The sequence below is a fragment of the Saimiri boliviensis genome, chromosome 17 (genome assembly GCF_048565385.1).
Source record: "Saimiri boliviensis isolate mSaiBol1 chromosome 17, mSaiBol1.pri, whole genome shotgun sequence".
NCBI classification, from domain to species: domain Eukaryota; kingdom Metazoa; phylum Chordata; class Mammalia; order Primates; family Cebidae; genus Saimiri; species Saimiri boliviensis.
The window spans coordinates 15,722,884-15,740,022 of NC_133465.1; the positions used below are offsets into that span (position 1 = coordinate 15,722,884).

At 47.5% G+C, this 17,139-nt stretch overlaps 1 pseudogene; it reads left to right on the plus strand.

Moving 5' to 3' along the window:
• The first annotated feature begins 1,484 nt into the window (after positions 1-1,484).
• Positions 1,485-8,750, plus strand: LOC101039803 (TBC1 domain family member 3B-like; annotated as a pseudogene).
• The last annotated feature ends 8,389 nt before the right edge of the window (positions 8,751-17,139 follow it).

A 17,139-nucleotide genomic window follows, 5' to 3' on the forward strand; every position in this document is an offset into this window, starting at 1 on the left:
AATATCTATACATGTGTACCAAAAGAAATCAACAAGAATGTTTGTAGTGGCTTTATTGCTAATAGCCCCAAACTGGAAACACACCAGTGTCCACCAGCAGTAGAATTGACAGATGTGCCGTATTCACGCAGAGCATCACCGAGCAGGGAAAAGAAATGAACTGCTTCATGAAAGCACATGAGAGAGCGTTGCAAATGTGATGCTGGGCCAGAGAAGCCACACACACAACCATTCCTACTGAATGGCCCTCCATGAATCCATTCATGAAACAGGCAGCACTAATTGGGGCTGCTAAAAACCAGGTGATTATTTGCTTTGGCAAGACAGATATGCGGTGGTTAGGGAGCAGGTCTTCAGGAGAGGGGTTTCCAGATTGTTATTTTTAGTTCATTTTCTTGGACCCTGTGGTAGGTCCAAGCATGTGTTCTGTTTAAGATAAATCACTGAGTAGTAGAATAATAAGGATTCCTGTGCATGTTATACTTTAATAAATGTATTTGAATTCATTTTTGCCATTAGGACAAATAATCTAAATTGTAATAAATCTTTTAAGTTTTAATATTATTTCTAGTTGATGAAAAATAAGTTATCCAAAGGATTCCAAATTTGGATATTTCAATATAGAACTTATGCATACAAATATATATTTCTGGAGATCCACAACTGTATGATTAATGTCATAAAAAAGCAGTTATGTTTACAAATTGCTGACTCTAATCTTTTATTTAATTGTCCACATTCATCAATGAAACCACTTTCACAGAAGAGTTCAATCCACGGCATAAATGATAGGAACTTCAGAAAAGTCATTCCTTTGTTATTTATCTAAAAATATTAAATTTCTTAGAAACACAGGCCATCAAACTCTCAGTTTCGTGTTGCTTTCATTGCTTCCTATAGTCTTGTTACCTGAGATTTTTAGTTCCAGAATTGCACAGAGGGAATAGTTGACTATCATGGTTACCACTGTGGCCAAAAAACAAGGCACACGATTCCTAGGATCTCAGCAGTGACCTCCCTGGAGGTGATGGGAATTAAGAGACCTGCTATGGAAACTGAGGGGGCTGAGTAAACGGTCTCTACAAAGTTTTCTCTGTGTCTGCTACTTGAAGCCCACAGGCAGTAAACAAGGGAAGATTACAAATCAGTCAGGGATTCTATGAGCAAGAGCTGCAACCTCATAAAAATAAAATGAAACCCATGTTCATGAAGCTAAACACAGGCCAGTAACCCAGCAGTGCACACACACTTGCACGCTTGCTACAAAATTCATTTTATTCCAGTGTGTGAGTGTGCAAGTGTGTGTGTGTGTGTGTGTGTGTGTGAAGGGGACCCGTCAGTCAGGGGACTCAGTCAGTCCCCAAGGCTCTGCGTGGCCCTCCAGAGACCCTGCTTCCCGCTGGCTCAGTCAGCACCACAGAGGGTGGATGGGGGCACAGAGTCAGGGCAGGCAGGACAGTAGGGAAAGGACAGCCAGGCACCCCATGTCCTGGTTTCGAAGTGGCTGGAGGAGGCTGAGGGCTGAACGTCAGTGACCTGAGAGCCAGCTGAGGCTGAAGGCAGGGTGGTGGGGCAGCCCCACTAGCTGCAGGGCCCTTGCTCACCCTCGTTGCCTTGGATATCTCCCCAGCAGTGCTGGGCAGCCCAGTGAGAGAGTGGCCGAGGCTTGGGTGTGGACGGATCAGGGAGGTCTCACTCAGAGGTTCTGACAGGACAAGGGTCACAGAAAGGCCAGGGTGACTTGAGTGAAGGCCACAGTCTCTGGGCCAAGCAGGATGGGGGAAGGCGGGGAGCAGGCAGGGTCAGCGGCCAGGGTGCAGGCAGAGGCAGGTGCATGCTGGGAGGTCAGACCCTGCAAGGCCTGTGTGAAGTGTCCAGTGGGACAGGCTCCAGGTGTGTCCTCAGGGCCCTGGGCAGGTCTCAGGCCAGGCTCCCTGGACTCTGGTGAGTGATGTGGTCACTCCCGAGGCACTGCTGTCCGTCAGGGCTTGGCCACCCACCCTGGGTGGCACCTATCCTGTCTCAGGACTGGACTTAACTCAGCTCCCACAGAGGGTGTTGCCTCCAGCCCAGGAGGGGCAACCCCATTGTACAGCCCAAGGCACCCCACAGGCACCAAGTGGCCCCCACCAGGCCAGCATCAAGCTCCCTCTTCTCTAGGGTCCTGGTGCCTCGCAGGCATCAGCTCCACAGGGAGGCTCTTGCCTTCCTTCCCTGTGCCTTCTCCTGGGCTGAGACTTAGGGTGGACAGGGATGGGCTGGTCCTTCTGTGGGGCACTCTCTGGGAGGGGGATGGATCCTGGCCTGGGCAGGTCCTCAGCTCTGCTTGGGTTGCCTTACAGTGAGACAGAGCTGCTCCCTGTCCGTATTCTGGAGGTGAAGGTAAGAGCCTGGGCCTGCCTCATGAGAGGCTGGTCGAGGGACGGGGAATTCGGGTGGTTGGTGAGGCAGTAGGGGTGGCCCGTGGGCCCGGTGGGTGGTGAGTGGGCCACAGCTGTCACTGGGAGGGGCAGCCATTCCTGCTGGATTCTGTTTCCATGAGGGTTTGACCAAAACCCAAACCAGGAACTGCAGTCCTGGCTCAGAGTCAACTGCCTGTTTGCACCAAGTCCCAAGCTGAAGGCTGGGACTGACAGAAACTCAGGGTGTCTGTGGCCTAAAGATGGTGTGTCCTGGTATCACCAGTCCACACTCCCAGCTCCAGTTAGTTCAGAGGGTCTCAGCCCCTGGGATCTGCCCTTTCCTGCCTCCTTCAGGGCTCTGAAGCACAGAACCCAGAATCCACGATCCACCACCAGAAGCCTGACAGCTCTGCTAACTCCATCAAGGCTCATACGGCAGCAAAGAAGTCAGGAACTAAAACAAACTAAGAAGTGGCTGAAGATGCTCAGAGACTGGCCAAAATACAGAACAAGCAAGAAGGTACCATGGGGAGGGAGTGGCCCCCGTGACTACTCTCTACAGAGCAAGGAGACAGGTGCCCATGGCTGTGACCTGGCACCACCTGCCTCTCAGTGGGTGGGTGGTACCCATCCTCATCATAGGAGAGCAGCCTTGTTCGCCAGCTTTCCTCACCATGGTCGCCCCATGTCCTGTCTCACTGGAGTGTTCTTCTGTCTGTAGCTCTCCCACAGAGTGTACAAAGGCATTACCCTGACAGTGAGGGGCTGGGCATGGTCACTTCTGCTAGACATTGACAAAGTCAAGGCTAAGAACTTGGGGAAATATCAGCCAGGGCAGGACAACAGACCAGGCTGTATCAGGAGCCCACAACCCCAGCTGGAAGGAATTTCAAACCCGGATTGAGGGGGTGGGTTCTAGTCAGATGCACATCCTAGGCATGGACAGTGACTCAGGCACCACAGGTGCGCTGGGCTCTGCTGACCCTCCCTGGCTTCAGAAACAAGGCAAAAAGGAGCTTTCTGCAGAAGGAAACCTTCCTCCTTTCCTTGCAGAAGTGCTGACTGTGGGATGGCTGCTGTCTGGGGCAGGGAGTCTTTTGTCTGTTCTGAGGCTGCTTCCTCCTCTTGGTCCTTCCCTACAGGTCATGAAGGAGAAAAGCAAGAGTTCCTCCAGGATCATCGGCCTCATCAAGCTAGATGTCAAGCACACCCTCCAGAACCACAAGATGTTCATAGAAGGACTCGGGGTCAAGTAAGTCCTGTGGGGGCTGCAGGGGTGCCAGGGAAGATTGGGCAATCCAGAGGAATGAGGGCTTCCCCAGGGCAGAGGCCAGGGTCACCCAGGAGGGGTGACAGAGCCACAAAGGGCTCTCCTGCCCTAGGGAGCAGCCAGCACCATGGACTGAGCACCTCTGGGGCTGTAAGCCCTGGGCCAGGCTGGGACGTGTGGGGTGAAAACCCAGGTGGTTCCCTAAGACTGGACTTCTGTGGGCGCAAACCGAGAAATGAGGGAAGAAAAAAATCAACCAGAGTGAAAATGATCGCTGATCCAACCTGCGCTATTTGCATGGCAAGGAATGTGGATTTTACTGAAACAAGTTTTTAGGAATTGTTTCAGTAAAATCCAACATTCCTTGCCATGCAAATATTACAGGTGTACAGTTGGATCAGTGATCACTGCTTATTTGGGGGATCATCTGAACCCAGAATTTTGTTTATTATCTGAGTTTATAGACAAGATGAAACTGACAGCATTTGCACAAAACTCTCTTTTCCTTTTTTTCTAGGTAGTAGAATTATGTGATACTCTCATTGCCTATTCTGCATATAACCCTGTGAGTATTCCTGGGCAGTGATATTCCTGGGCCATATTCCTGTATTCACAGGCATGGGTGTTTCTCGGGGGTGTCAGCACTTGTTGAAAATCCAGAGTTCATGACCTACTAGAATGTAGTAGGCAGGACTCAAACTCACTGCTGGCTGAAAAGGGTTGAGGCCCAGACTCCTGGTGTCACGTGGACCCAACCACCACGTTAGATGAAGAAATGACCTTCCCCTCCTGGTGTTGCCCCAAAGCTTAGGAGCTTGGCAGGGTCCCACACAGGATGGCCCTCACAGGAGAGTTCCATGAAGGAAGTCACAAGGAAACACTGGGAGCTGCCACTCCCAGGTGGGCTCCAGCACCAGGTCCCCTCTCGAGTCACCCTGTCCCTAGAGTGCCTCATGAAGCTTTCCTGGAACACCATCCTGGAGTTTCGGGAGCGGCTCTCTCAGAGCTGGGCTCTGGAGGACAATGCCATCCTCAGGAACCTTCAGGCCTCCATGAAGGAACTCATAGGGACACACTGGGACCTGCCACCCCCAGGTGGGCTCCAGCACCAGATCCCCTCTTGAGTCACCCTCTGGGCAGTCAATGGTGGGGAGTGCCCTGGCCCCACCTTCCCTCCTACCTGGCCTTCCTCCTGCACCTATTCTTCCTCCTCTAGAAAGTCACATGGGTCTGCTGGTCCTCAGGGCAGGTGCTGAGCGCACGTGTCCTGGACATGCTGTGCCGGTAGGCAGGGGCTGTGGGCAGGACCCCCCAACACCCCTCTCACACTTTCCATGTTGTTCTCCTCTCTCACTTGAAGGGCCCTGAGGCACACTGGGGGAATCAGACCCAGCTATGGAAGGCCCCACCCCTACCTCCAAGCAGCCAAGACCCCCTATTCTTGAGTGCTCCCCCAAGGGTGTCAAGATAACAACACAGGGGAACAAGAGAATCAGTGTCCCTGACCCAGAGAGGATTTAGGCAGAGGGCATTGTGGGGAAGCCCTGACGCAGAGCCAGAACCAAGAGTTCAGCCGGGCGTGGGATGGGTCCAGCCCTGGCATGGAGTGAAGGGCCTGGAGGGCAGAGGGGAACCCATGCCCAGGCCTTCTCATGCTTTGTGGAGACAGGCCCCCATGTGAGATGGCAAGAAAGCTGGGTGACAGTGCAGGTCCCTTCCACCTGTGTTCTGAATCAGGGATACCAAACGGCCCTGAGGTGAGGACGTGAGGCCGGAAGCCCCAAGCCACCCGGAACCCTGGGGGCCATTCTAGGAGTGACCTGACGTTCCTCGAAAGCTCCCCCATCCCAGACTACACTCAGCCCTTGCCCTGGGATCAGCTGCCTGCAGGGGCATCCTCAGTGTCAGACCAGGGGGCCACACAGGGACCCCGAGGACTCCAGAGACCCAGGCCTGTGAGGTGTAGCCCTGAAGAGACTAGATGGGCTTGGTGAAGATGCTAACCATGTCTGTTTCCTTTTCTCAGCCAAGCTCGAACGAGGGTCCTCAAGGGTGTCCCCTGGCATTGGGACCCTCTGTGAGGAGAACAGACTGGCCCTCCCCACCCCTCCAGCTTAGCTCCAGGAGCTCATGCCATCAACCCACCTGTGACAAAAGCCTTGTCCTCCCCCAGCCTGGCCTGATGGGGTTGTCCCCAAGGCCCAGGCCAAGGCTCAGCAGCATGAGGGAGATTCCCAAGAACCCAGGGCAGCAGGCTGCTCTCTGTGGGGCCCAGAGGCTCAAGATGAGGGTAGCCTGTCCCCTGGTGAAATCAGGCTTTCCATTCCATGGAAACACTTACCCAGGGACCCCATCCCACAGCTCCACACAGACCCGCACTTCGGGGATCCGTGTCTCCTGCACTACCATTTGAACATGGCTCCGGGGACTCTGAGGTGGTGTCTCCAGAACCCGGGGCAGCATGATGCCCTCTGGAGGGACCAGAGGGTCAAGACAAGGGCAGCAAGTCCCTCGGCAAGTTCAGACTTTGTATTCCGCAGAAATATTTGTCTGGGAACTCCGTGCTACTGCTCCACACAGACCCACACATTGGGGACCTATGTCTCCCGTACTGCCATTTTGAACATGGCTTCTGGGACTCTGTCACTTCTGCATCTTTCGTGGACAGCCCTGAAACAACAAGAGGGACCCTGCCCAGCAAGCCCACTGGGACCCCAACACCAGGCCCTGCCGGGGCTTATGACAGAGAGGAGGCATTTCGCGAGACACCCGAACATCAAGGTCTCCCCTGCCTGTGAGTCCTCAGTAGAACAGCATGGCATAGGAGTCCATGTGGCACCCGCCCAACTGCCTCACGGCTCCAGATGGCTGCTGAACCTTGTTTTTTACTGTTCTTTTATTTTTATTTTCTATTTTTGGCTTCTGGGCCTTGGGAAATACTACTCAATGGGGACTGTGGTCCCATCAAGGCCTCTGGAGGGAATGCTAAGCATAAGGTTCCCGCAGCCCCAGCCAGCCAGCAGCGTGCCCTGGAGCCTCTGACCCCACCTGTCAGTCAGAGCCCCTCCCCCAGAGCCCATGTCCCAGGCCCAGAGGGACCCGGCTTCAGCCAAAGTCCTAGGAGGAAAGGGGCACAACAGGCCCCCAGGTGACTCGCAGGGGACCAGGGCACTGCGAGCCCTGGGTGCTGCGAGGATTCACATCAGAGAACATTCTCAAGCCAGACTAGGGACACTGAGCCTGTGCAGTGATGATATGGGTGGCTGGCACAAGGAGGTCAACAGCTGTGAACACTACTGCCTCTTCCTGATGTCATAACTGCAGTACAGGCAGTTTGCACACCAGAGCCTGGCCCAGCAGCGCCCCGAGTACCACGGTCTGCTAAGCCAATATGCCACCTGGAGGCTTCAAGGCCCTGCCTGCCACACCATCCCCCTCCTGGAAGCTCCATCCTGCAGCCTAGCTGCTGCCCCAGCCACAGCAGGCACCACTGCCAAGCGCCTTCCAGCTGGGCTTCCCAGAGGGTGGGATGCCTCAGCAGCTCAGACTGGGAAGGTCGTTTCTTCCATATTTCCATTGTTTCCACCACCTGGGAACAATGCTGGTTGGAAGGTCTTAGGACCCAGGCAGAGTGAAGCTTCCCCCAGGGGAACACAACAATGGTTCTATTTAATGTGAAGAGACTGGACTAAGTCTGAAACCCGGGGCACTCTCTGGTGTTCTTGGTGTTTCCATGTAAAGAAAGTCAAATAACTTGCCACAAAGGTTTGCCACAGAGGCATCTGAAAAAAGAGGGGGCAGAACTGTTCAGAACTCAGAGGCTTCAGAGTCAAAGATGAGGCCAAGCAGGAGAACTGTGACCCGCTGAGGGCAGGGGAAGTATGGAGGCCACTGGGAGAGGACATCACCCCGGCCTTGTGATCTGTCACAGAACCGTGCACTAGAATAGCTGTGCACATTTTCTCTCCACTGATTATAGTATGTCTTTCCATTTGCAACTCTCCAATCGCTAAGGGAGCTTGCTACAAAACGCACATTGCTATACCACAGCCTGGGTTTTGCAATCCAAGCCTGGCAAGGATTCCTTCACGTCAAGGGCCTCAAGTGACTTTCATGTACACTCAAGTCAGAAGGCTGTCCTGAATCCTGGTTGTCTCCTTTATGCCCAGAGAAGAAGGAATGGGGTCAACCAGCAGCAGGCCAGTCACAGAAAGGGATCAAATTTGAGTGCATGGCCTTCCTGACACCCAGGTGTCCCTGATTACACCCTTGCCAGTTCCCCTTACAAACACTTCTGTAATAAGACTCTTCCCCTAAGTTACAATGGAACAAATTTTTTCCTAAAACAGGGAGGGCTCTGTGCTGCCCTCAACGAACAATACTGTTTTTATGCCAATAAGTCAGGCCTTATCCAGGACAGCCTCTCTTTAGTCAGACAATATTTAGAAACCAGAAAACGGCTCTGGAAAGCCTCAGAAAACTGGCATCAAAAATTGTTCTTTTGGTCCTCATGGCTTACTTCCCTGGTTACTGCAATAGTGGGATCTCTAATCCTACTTATACTAGGACTCATGTTTGGACCTTGCCTCCTAAACCAATTACTCAACATACTCCAGTCAAGAATCAACTCTCTAAAACTAATGGTCCTCAGATCCAATACGAGCCCTTGTACCAAACTGAGCAGTCTCTCCAAATACAAGAATCAATGATTTGATTCAATGTACATAAAAATGGGGGCATGTGCCATAGCTAACCCAGAGTTAGAACCTAAGCAATGCCATCTTAAACCCTGTCCCCTGCAAGCACCAAGAAAACTGGTTTTTCCAAAACTAAGTTGTGACTGCTGCCCCGTTTCCTTTGTGATAACTGTTTGCTGCCCCGTTTTCCTTGCAGTAACTGCTGACCTTGGCTTCTGTAAATAAAAACAGCTAGCTTGCTGTAAAGTTGCTTGCCCTGCATCCGCTCACCCTCTTGGTTCTAATACCAGGATGTGGTTTTTCAGTTTAAAAACCCTGCACCCCTTGAGCTTGGGGCCACGGGTTGGAGAGATGTGAGTCCTCCGTCGCCGCGGGCAATAAAGACCCTGCACTTTGGCATACTTTTGTCTCGGTGTTAATTTTCTACACTCGCTCTGGTAAAACAATACAAATGTCTGACCAGACTTAGGAGAAATTTCCTTTAGGACAGAACGGCATTTAATCTATAGATGGTTTCCCCTAGTGAATGAGGGGGAAAAAAAAAGACACAATGGGTATTCGGTAATTGACAGAAAAACTGTTGAAGAAATAGAGTCAGAAAATTTGCCCAATAATGGGTCTGCCCAAACTTGTGAGCTGTTTGCCCTCAGCCAGACCTTAAAGTCTTAAAGAACCAGGAAAGAACCATCTCTACTGATTCTAAATATGCCTTCGGGTTAGCTCACACCTTTGGGAAAATTTGGGCTGAACAAGGTCTTATTAACAGTGAAGGCCAAGACCTGGTCCACAAGGAATTAATCACCCAACTATTAAATAACCTTAAGTTGCCAAAAGAAATAACTATTGTCCATGTCCCTGGACACCAGAAAAGCCTTTCTTTTGAAAGTTGAAGGAATAACCTAGCAGATCAGATAGCCAAACAGGCTACCATTTCTTAGCTGTACAGCTGGCCTGCTTTACAGCTAGGTAAACGTAGGACACATTGCATTAAATACTAAAAGAAGCCAGATCTCATCTGCACTGTCTAGGTCCTAGGCTCTACATCTAGCATATAATTAAAATCTCAAATTTACAAGGTTTTCAACAAAAGTAAAGTTTGCTAAAAGTTAACAGTGTAACATGTATTATCCTAACTTCTCATCTTGTGGCCTGAAGCAGTCTAGTCCACAGACATAAAGGAAGTTTGCTTTGGGAAAAAAACTGTTATCATCTTAGACATTAAAAAAAAAGAGTATACAAATCTTACCTTATGATCAGACATTAAAACTGGATAAATACAGCTAAACGGTTTTATTAAAATTGAGTTTAATAGCACACTAGTATATAAAGATAAAATTTAGCATATCTAGTATAAAATCATACAGAAACCATTATCAAATATAAAATGGTGTTTAGCTTTCTTTGGTCTAAAAATGAATAAAAAGAGGAGCTAAAGAGAATTCAGAAGGAAAATGGACATTGCCACACCAGAGAAAAATGTAATCTAAACCATTTATGAGGGAGATCTAGTTCTAACTGCACGAAGGGACCCATTGGGGACCCCCAAGCCACGTGTGACACAAACCTCAGAGTTTATGAATGTGTAGGAATTTATACTTTGGCAAGACAGGTTACAAATAGTTGCCTGGTATGTAAAAAGACTAATAAACAGGCCCTCAGAAAACTACCTCCTGGTGGAAGAAATCCAGAATTAAGACCGTTCCAAAGTATCCAAGCTGATTACACCAAAATGCCTCCAATAGGTCATCTAAAATACTTACCAGTAATAGTAGATCACCTCATTCACTGGGTTGAAGCTATCCCCTTTTCAAATGCAACAAACAATAATGCAGTCAAGGCCCTAATTAAAATATAGTACCCAGGTTTGGACTAATAGAAAATACTGACTCAGACATTGCAACTCATTTCACCACACACATCATTAAAAAGCTATCCCAAACATTAGACATTAGATGGAATAGAGTACTCCCTGGCACCCATCTTCATCAAGGGAATAGAAAAAAATGAATCAGACTTTAAAGAACCACTTAACCAAATTGGTTCTGCAGACTCGGTTACCATGGACCAAGTGTCTTCCTATTGCCGTTCTGAGAATCTGAACTGTGGAAAGATATTGGTCTTTCTCCTTATGAGGTGCTCTATGGATTTCCCTATTTATACTCCACTGCTGACATTCCTACCTTTGAAACAAAAGATCAGTTTCTTAAAAATTATATACTCAAGCCTGTCTTCTAATTTCTCTTCTCTGAGAACTAAAGGTCTCTTGACATAGGCACTGCCCCTGGAGTTCCCAGTGCATCAGCATCAGCCTGGGGGTCACGTCCTCATCAAAAGCTGGAAAAAGGAGAAGCTCAAGCTGGCCTGGGAAGGACCTTACTTAGTGCTCCTAACTACTAAAACTGCAGTCTGGACAGCAGAGAGAGAGGATGGATCCATCACACTCGAGTCAAGAAAACACTACCCTCTCTGGAGTCTCAAGGGAAAACCCTATCAAACTAAGGCTAAGAAAAATTTAACTCTCTCATCTATTCTATTATTCCTTCTTCTTTCCTTACTCTATTGCTGACCACCTAGTTATTAATATAAACAAGTCAATTTTACCTCAAACTATTACATTTGATGGTTGCCTTGTTATACCCTGTGGAGACTTGTCAAGTCAAAAACAGCTCTCTACTTCAGAAAAGTACCCCTATCCTTTCTGGCTCTCCTCAGTAGACATTAGTGAATTGGGATTATTTAGTCTGGTAAGATTTCAATGAAGACCCCAGTATCAACCGGGAGTCTTACCCCCTCCACCCTGATACAGAGATTTTATTCCGTAGCTGTTTCAACGTTCTGTAGACCACTAAACAGCAAGGATGAACTGCCCCTACCAGTAGTTGTAATTTCCTAAAACCGTACGTTCATTTTACTAAAGGAACAGCTTCCCCTGTTAGCTAAACCAGTGCAATCCAATACCGGTTATTCTTTCAAAGCCTCAAAACTTCTCCTTCTCTAAGCCAGTTCCCTTCTTTAAGCTGGTTTTATGGTACGGGGATTGGGGTTTCAGGAACAGACCGTATCGGGTTCTTTAAAATACATTTCATTGATCCCCCACTGCCTACATCTTCCCCTAAGCCTTCGTCCAAAACCTCTCTCAATGAAACAGTTGTTCCTCTTCCATCTAATGACAAGAGCAAGGTAGCTATTGTAGAAGTTAAAGACCTAAAGCAAACTTTGGCAATTGAGACAGGATATCAAGATGCGAATGCCTGGTTGAAATGGATCAAATATTCTGTCCGCACTTTAAACAAAAGCAATTGTTATGCTTAATGCTCATAGCAGGCTAGAGGCCCGGGTTGTCCCCTTTCCACTAAGATGGTCCTTCAGCTAACCAGGCATGGGCTGTGTGGCAGCTCTTTTCCACAATTCCACAGCTTGGGGTAGCAAGTGTGTCAAGCTCTCTCTCTGCTATATCCCAAAGTTCAACACCCTGAGGGTCAGTCCCAAGAGCCATCCAGCCTCCATCTCTTGAAACTAAGTTCACTTCATGTCTCTCATGACAAGGAGGAAACTTAGTGTTTCTTGGAGACCCAAAAGGATGCAATGAGCTTAAGGCTTTTCAAGAGCTTACCAATCAGTCAGCCCTGCTTCATCTCCGAGCAGATGCATGGTGGTATTGTGGTGGACCTTTAATGGACACTCTGCCAAGTAACAAGAGCAGCAATTGTGCTCTAGTCCAATTGGCTATCTCTTTGACCCTGGCATTTCATCAACCAGAGAGAGAAAAGAACTACAACAACATCGTAAAACAAGGGAAGCCCTTTATGGGTCTTTCAAGTCTCATGTTTATTTAGATGCAATTGGAGTCCCACAAGGAGTACCAGATAAATTTAAAACTCAAGAAATAGCTGCAGAATTTGAGTCAATATTTTGGTGGGTGACAGTTAATAAAAACATAGATTGGCTCAAGCCTGTAATCCCAGCACTTTGGGAGGCCGAGGCGGGTGGATCACGAGGTCAAGAGATCGAGACCATCCTGGTCAACATGGTGAAACTCCGTCTCTACTAAAAATACAAAAATAAAAAGTAGCTGGGCATGGTGGCACGTGCCTGTAATCTCAGCTACTCAGGAGGCTGAGGCAGGAGAATTGCCTGAACCCAGGAGGCGGAGATTGCGGTGAGCCGAGATCGTGCCATTGCACTCCAGCCTGGGTAACAAGAGCGAAACTCCGTCTCAAAAAAAAAAAAAAAATAGATTGGATAAATTACATTTATTACAACCTACAGCCATTTATTATCTACACTAAAGACACTATTAAAGGAATAGCTGAGCAATTAGGGGCTGCTAGCCAGATGGCTTGGGAAAACAGGATAGCCTTAGACATTATATTAGCAGAAAGAGGAGGAGTTTGCATCATGATTAAACTCAATGTTGTACCTTCTCCCAAACAATACCACCTCTGATGGAAGTATAGCAAAGGCATTACAAGGTCTAACTGCTCTGTCCAATGAGTTAGCCAAAAACTCAGGAGTAAATACACCTTTCACAGGGTGGCTACAAATATGATTCAGTGAATGGAATGAAATAATAGTCTCAGTTCTTACTTCTCTCACAGCCATAGTAGGTGTACTCATTCTTGTTTGGTGTTGTGTCATATCATGCATCTGTGGGCTGGTGCAAAGACTCATAGAGACAGCACTTACTAAAACCTCCCTTAACTCTCCTCAACCTTATTCAGAGACGCTTCTTCTTTTAAAGTGTCAAGCAGAACAACTAAATCAAGAAATGTTAAGGAAGTTTGAAGAGAAAAACAACTGTAAAATCAAGAAGGGCAATTGGGAAAAGTAAAAAGTTCCACTTCAAAGTTTCCCTTCTTGTTACAAAATAAATAATAAGTGTTAGAAATAATAGTTTCTTTTAAAAACTAACTTCCTTCAAGCTTCCTTGCATTTTACTAATAACTCTTCATTATGCCCTATGTAGCTGTTAAATATAGTAAGGAAATGAAATAAGTAAACCCTATCTTCTGTACTTTATTTTCTTTGAGACGGAGTTTCGCTCTTGTTACCCAGGCTGGAGTGCAATGGCACGATCTCGGCTCACTGCAACCTCCGCCTCCTGGGTTCAGGCAATTCTCCTGAGTAGCTGGGATTACAGGCACGCATCACCATGCCCAGCTAATTTTTTGTATTTCTAGTAGAGACGGGGTTTCACCATGTTGACCAGGATGGTCTCGATCTCTTGACCTTGTTATCTTCTGTACTTTAACCAAGTTATTTGTTCTGGCTTGTGACTTGCTTGGACATGTCCAAACATGCCCAGGCATTTCCTGGCTTATCATCGACACCTCTTCCTTATTTGGAAATGTTATTATTCTCCTAGTTTCCTGTAAACAACTCCCTTTCTTTCTTTATTCTCCATCACGCATTTACCTAATTAGGAAAGTTTTAAGTTCTTAGCAAATCAGGATCAGTCTAGATTGTGAGGTCCAGCTCCAGCCAATGGAGACAGGACACAGCAGTAAGGATCCAATGCGTCAGGGATAAAAACTTCTGCTTTTCTTTGTTCAATGTGCTCTTGTGGCATTCAGACTTCCGAGAAGCATCCTTTCTGGAGAAAGTAAAACCGCCTTGCTGAGAAATGTTCTTTGTCTCAGTGCTGGTTCTTTTCAGCACCAAGAAACAAGCATTTGTTTCCAACAGATGATTAAGCAAATATGATTTGTTTTAACAAGTAAAAGCCACATAGATACAGGGAGGGGAACATCACACACTGGGGCCTGTCAGGGCGTGTGGGAAGCAAGGGGAGGAAGAGCATTAGGACAAATACCTAATGCATGTAGGGCTTAAAACCGAGATGATGGGTTGATAGGCACAGCAAACCACCATGGCACATGTATACCTATGTAACAAACCTGCACGTTCAGCACATATGTCACAGAACTAAAAGTAACATTATTAAGAAAAAAATAAATAAAAGCCAAGATAGTAAAATTTGATTAGGAAACTGGTTACTTAAAAAATAGTAAAACAAAAACAAAAACAAAACTTGAAAATGAATTATTTTTACAACTGAAAACTTTAAAACTGAAATTGTTCCTTTTTCATTGGAATAAAATCTAAAATCACTCCCGTGCAATTACACATTGAAACGGAACAATTTGAATGGGAGTGATTTCAGATTTTATTTGAATGAAAGGAAAAAAAATGAATGGACCTGAGGAATGGTCATAAGAAAATATACAGAAAGCAGCCTAAAAATGAAAACACAGAAGAGAGGATAAAAACTTTGGGAATACATTGAGACAGCCTAACAGGCATTTAATTGGTGTCACTGGGAGAGTTGAGAAAGAGACACAAAAGTAACATTCAAAGAAAAATAGTTCAGAAATGTTTGATTTTCCAGAATCAATAAAATATCAACCCAAAGATTTGATAAGATCAATACATCTCAAGCAAGATAAATAAAGTATCTACTTTGAAAAATTGTAATCTTACTACAGAAAACCAAGATGCTACCCAGCAGCCGCCTGGCCTAGGAAACCTAAAGCTATGGCCCTTCCTTTGCAAGTGGGGGAGAGAGTCCTAATGTCTTCCCTGGGTCTCTGAGGAGAGTGCAGCCCTGAAGACCTCTGAGTCACCTACATGGTCATTCTCTTTTATCCAGCGATACGGCATTCAAGAAAATGTTTGCGGCCTAATAGCTTTACTGTCCTGTCCTGTAGAATCCAAGATGTTTGACAGTCTTCCTTTATGCCATCCCACTTTTTAATTCTTCTTTAGTTCAAACTAGCTTTATCTCTGTGGATATAATCCATCTCCATTCTTGGCTTTTCCTGAGATGGCTGATTAAATCCATGAGTCACAACCACGATCTCCCCATCAAATAGCTGTTTTGCCATACCTTTTGTTTTCTGTTCAGAACATGCTTTTCTTTCCTTTTCTTTCTTTCCTTCCTTCCTTCCTTTTTCTTTTCTTTTCTTTCTTTTTTTTTTTTGAGACAATGTTCCACTCTTGTTGCCCAGGCTGGAGTGCAATTACACAATCACAGCTCACCACAACCTCTGCCTCCCAGGTTCAAGCAATTCTCCTGCCTCAGCCTCCCAAGTAGCTGGGATTACAGGCATGTACCACCATGCCCAGCTAATTTTGTATTTTTAGTAGAGATGGGTTTTCACCATGTTGGCCAGGCTGGTCTCAAACTGCTGACCTCATGATCTGCCCGCCTCGGCCTCCCAAAGTGCTGGGATTACAGGGGTGAGCCACTGTGCCCATCCCCAACTAGGACTTTAATAATCTGAGAATGACTATTGATTGCCCTAAGAAGGTTATCCTTATAATATAATCAAAACACTAAGGGAGTGTATTAAAAGACATTAGCTGGAGAGACCCAGCTTTTTCTTTGGTCCCTCAGTGAATTCAGACTGGTTCAGTGAACCAGGCACATGTGATCAGTGCTACCTCTCTTGAGCCTTGGGGGCATGTAGCATGCTGCCTGTGTGCAGGTGGGAGCACTGGTCTGGGGTGTTCTGCCAAGCTTGGAGCCCCACTGGTGGTGAGCAGACACCCTGCGAAGCAGCTGCTAACAAGTACTGAGTGGGCCGGGCCAGGGGACTTGTCCAGTCCATGTGGCCAGGAAGTGGCAGAGCCAAGATGAGGGTCCAGGCTTGTTACACAGTGAGGCCCACACTTGCTCATTAGCAATGTATTACCCACCCTCACTCTCCTACTTCTCCCTGCTCCTCACATTAAGGTCGGTGGAGGGCGGGGGTCGCGTTGCAATTAGTTTACTTTAATTTGTAAACTACTGCCCTTCTAAAGCAGGTGACTGTCCAAGCGTGGATGAATGGGATTGGATGCCACTCCCTGGGAGAATGGCCTGGGGTCATGGGAAAGCACCCAGCGTCCAGATAGAGAGGAGGGAAGAGGACGGGAAAGCGAAGCCTAACCATATGAAACTGCTGTGTGGGAAACCTGAGCATGGGAAGCCATTCACTCTCCTGCCTCACAGTTTGCCTGGGTCTTTCCTGGCATGCTGAGGACAGAGCCATCCTCTGCCCGTGCATCTCCCTCTGCCTTCCCACCACCATCCTGGAGCAACTTCACTGACTGTCAGTATTTGGTTGTCAGTTTATGGAGAGTGTTTTGCAGAAGGTTCAAGGGCAGTTCAGCTGAGCAGCCTAATGTTGTGTGAGGGAAAAGGAACCTTGGTTTCTTCATGGCCCAGTTCTACATCCTAAGGAACATGCAGTAGCATGCAAAAGTGGGAGCTGAATTGTTAGGAAATGTACTCTATTGGGCATTCACTTTTTAGCTGGAGCAGCATGAGAGGCCTAAAGTGACTCTTGCCTGGATAACGAAATGAGGGTGATGCTCTGTGTGTGTGTGTGTGTGTGTGTGTGTGTGTGTGTGATGGAGTTTTGCTCTGTTGCCCAGGCTGGAGTGGAGTGGCACAATCTTAGCTCACTGCAACCTCCACCTCCTGGGTTCAAGCGATTCTTCTTTCTTAGCCTCTTAAGTAGCTGGGACTACAGGTGCATGCGCTATCACGCCCAGCTAATTTTTGTATTTTTAGTAGAGACGGGGTTTTGCCATATTGGCCAGGCTGGTCTCAAACTCCTAACTTCATGATCCACCCACCTCGGTCTCCCAAAGTGCTGGGATTACAGGTATGAGCCACTGTATCCAGCCAATGATGCTCTTACAATGTCCGTAGCAAAAGGGTCAGTGTCAAAAGCTTGTGGAAGGACGGAACAGAGTGGTGTGGGACAAGCAGAGGCAGAAGGAG